The sequence below is a fragment of the Oncorhynchus tshawytscha genome, linkage group LG28 (assembly GCF_018296145.1).
Source record: "Oncorhynchus tshawytscha isolate Ot180627B linkage group LG28, Otsh_v2.0, whole genome shotgun sequence".
NCBI classification, from domain to species: Eukaryota; Metazoa; Chordata; class Actinopteri; order Salmoniformes; family Salmonidae; genus Oncorhynchus; species Oncorhynchus tshawytscha.
In genome coordinates this window covers 7,071,179-7,075,112 of record NC_056456.1, presented here as the reverse complement: position 1 = coordinate 7,075,112, position 3,934 = coordinate 7,071,179, and positions in this window count along the sequence as shown.

Sequence of the window (3,934 nt, the reverse complement as noted above, 5' to 3'; positions counted from 1 at the left end):
TTCCCTTGCATTCAATGCTACGGTGGCAACAATGTCATACTCTTTATAACCATACAGCATCAGATAGATGGTGTACCCTTACAGAGACAGGGGGGCGCTGTTTCGCTCGCTTTAATGCTTTTTCCAGTGAGATACATTCAGCTTCTTGCCAATTAAAGGAAAATTATGAAAACAAAGATCCATTATTTCACATGCTTTTTTCTTTTAATCACATTTTTCTTCATCATTTTTTTGGGGGAAAGCCTGGGTTCCCTTGGCACACATGAATACACACCACTGATTCAGGAAAGTTTAAAGCTGCTCTGCCTCCTCTCTGATCCGAGCTGCGATACCTTGCGCACCTAGAACCCATAACACTTCAATAGCCTATCGCTATAGCCTATGTATTAACTTTTATGTGTAGCATGAACACAACCAGTCACAATGTGTTTATCTGATTAGGCTAATTCAAAAGTGGCACGTTCGTCCAAAATATAATTCCAGCATCCGAACTGTGCAGATTGTGCTGTTGCAAATGCAAACCATGATGTTGAAGAGCCCGAAGTCGGCATGCTTTGCTTATTGGTGGTGCATTGGCACAGAAACCTGTTGGTGGAAAATTTGTTGCATATATTTTATATAATTATACAGTGGCTTAAGAACAAAACAAGGACAGCGTCTGAACAGAGGGAACAAAATGACATTAATGCAGACACAGGGATCAAACTGAGGAACAGACAGATATAGAGGGGGCAATCAACAAAGTGAAGGAGTCCAGGTGAGTCGGCTGAGACGTGGGAGCCGGACAATCCACCTGAGACATGGGAGCCCAACAATCAGGCTGAGGCATGGGAGCCCGACGAGCCGGCTGAGGCATGAAAACCTCTTGAGCCAGCTAAGGCATAGAAGCCCAACAAGCCAGCTAAGGCACCCTCGGTTCCTTCGGCAGCGGCACCCGGACCCGATGTCACCAACCCCAACAAAAAAACAAAAGAACTCCCTGATGCTTCCAATGTTAGTGTCTGCATTCTGTAAGGACAGATGTTGGGGCACGAGAAGCAAGTACAGGGAGTGAACATTTAATAAATGACCGACATGAAACAAAACAAGGACAGCGTCTGGACACAGGGAACAAAACGACATTCATGCAGACACGGGGATCAAACTGAGGAACAGACAGATATAGAGGGGGCAATCAACAAAGTGAAGGAGTCCAGGTGAGTCCAATGAAGCGCTGATGAGCGTAATGATGGTGACAAGTGTGCGTAATGATGGGCAGCCTGGCAGCCTTAGCGCCAGAGAGGGGGAGCGGGAGCAGGCGTGACACTAACCTAATTGTGAAAAGAAGGAAACAAAAAATATTCCAAAACATGCATCCTGTTTGCAACAAGGCACTAAAGTAATAATGCAACATAATTGGCAAAGCAATTCACTTTTTGCCCTGAATACAAAGTGTTATGTTTGGGTACCACTCTCCAAAACGCCCAATTTTTCAGTTTTTGATTTGTTAAGAAAGTTTGAAATATCCAATAAATGTTGTTCCACTTCATGATTGTGTCCCACTTGTTGTTGATTCGTCACAAAAAAATACAGTTTTATATCTTTATGTTTGAAGCCTGAAATGTGGCAAAATGTCGCAAAGTTCAAGGGGGCCGAATACTTTCGCAAGGCACTGTATCTTTCTTTGCTGCAGATGACCTTACAACCGGACAGTACTCTAAGTGTGAAAGGACCAGAGATTGAATCACCTGATTCAGAGTGCTAGATGTTACATACTCTGAACATTTTCTTGTAACAGCAGTTCACTTACCCATCTTAACAACAATATTATCTATGTGTTCTGACCATGATAAAGCTTGCTCCAACATGACGCCGAGTAGTTTAAAAAAAAAACTTGCTCTACATGCGTTCTATTCATCGACACATTCAATTGGTGATCATCAGCAAGTATATATCTTGAAGCAAATACAATACAGTTAGTTTTAGAAATGTTCAACACCAATTTGTTCATATCAACCCACTCAGACACCATTCTTAGTTCACTGCTCAGTACATCTGTTAGCTCATTACATTCTGATGCTGCGCTATACATTGTAGAGTCATCAGCAAACATGACCTCTCTTGCTTTATTCATGACTGAATGTAAATGTAAATCATTAGTAAAGATAGAGTAGAGAAGTGGGCCTAGGCAACTTCTGAGCACTTGTTGGCTGCTTTTCCTTCACTCTGCAGTCTGACTCCATCTCAATTTGGTTGAGGTCGGGGGATTGTGGAGGCCAGGTCATCTGATGCAGCACTCCATCACTCTCCTTCTTGGTAAAAATAGCCCTTACACAGCCTGGAGGTGTGTGGGATCATTGTCCTGTTGAAAAACAAATGATAGTCCCACTAAGCCCAAACCAGATGGGATGCCGTATCACTGCAGAATGCTGTGGTAGCCATGCTGGTTAATTGTGCCTTGAATTCTAAATAAATCACAGACAGTTTCACCATCAAAGCACCCTCACACCATAACATCTCCTCCTCCATGCTTTACAGTGGTAAATACACATGCAGAGATAATCCGTTTCACCCACACCATAACATCTCCTCCTCCATGCTTTACAGTGGGAAATACACATGCAGAGATAATCCGTTTCACCCACACCATTACATCTCCTCCTCCATGCTTTACAGTGGGAAATACACATGCAGAGATAATCCGTTTCACCCACACCATTACATCTCCTCCTCCATGCTTTACAGTGGGAAATACACATGCAGAGATAATCCGTTTCACCCACACCATAACATCTCCTCCTCCATGCTTTACAGTGGGAAATACACATGCAGAGATAATCCGTTTCACCCACACCATAACATCTCCTCCTCCATGCTTTACAGTGGGAAATACACATGCAGAGATAATCCGTTTCACCCACACCATTACATCTCCTCCTCCATGCTTTACAGTGGGAAATACACATGCAGAGATAATCCGTTTCACCCACACCATAACATCTCCTCCTCCATGCTTTACAGTGGGAAATACACATGCAGAGATAATCCGTTTCACCCACACCATAACATCTCCTCCTCCATGCTTTACAGTGGGAAATACACATGCAGAGATAATCCGTTTCACCCACACCATTACATCTCCTCCTCCATGCTTTACAGTGGGAAATACACATGCAGAGATAATCCGTTTCACCCACACCATAACATCTCCTCCATGCTTTACAGTGGGAAATACACATGCAGAGATAATCCGTTTCACCCACACCACATTTCACAAAAACACGGCAGTTGGAACCAAAAATCTCCCATTTGGACTCGACAAAAGGACACATTTCCACCGGTCTAATGTCCATTGCTCGTGTTTCTTGGCCCATGCAAGTCTCTTCTTCTTGTTGGTGTTCTTTAGTACAGGTTTCTTTGCAGCAATTCGACCATGAAGCCCTGATTGAAAGTCTCCTCTGAACATTTGATTTTGAAATGTATCTGTTATTTGAACTCTGTGAAGCATTTATTTGGTCTGCAATTTCTGAGGCTGGTAACTCTAATAAACTTATCTGCAGCAGAGGTAACTCTGGGTCTTCCATTTCTGTGGCGGTCCTCATGAGAGCCAGTTTCATCATAGTGCTTGATAGTTTTTGCAACTGCACTTGAAGAAACTTTCAAAGTTCTTGAAATGTTCTGTTTTGACTCACCTACCTTGTCACAACACAGCTGATTGACTCAAACAGATTAAGAAAGAAAGAAATTCCACAAATTAACTTTTAAGAAGGCACACCTGTTAATTGAAATGCATTCCAGGTGACTACCTCATGAAGAGAATGCCAAGAGTGTGCAAAGCTGTCATCAAGGTAAAGGTTGGCTATTGGAAGAATCTCAAATATAACATATATTTTGATTTATTTAACACTTTTTTAGTTACTACATGATTCCATATGTGTTATTTCATAGTTTTGAT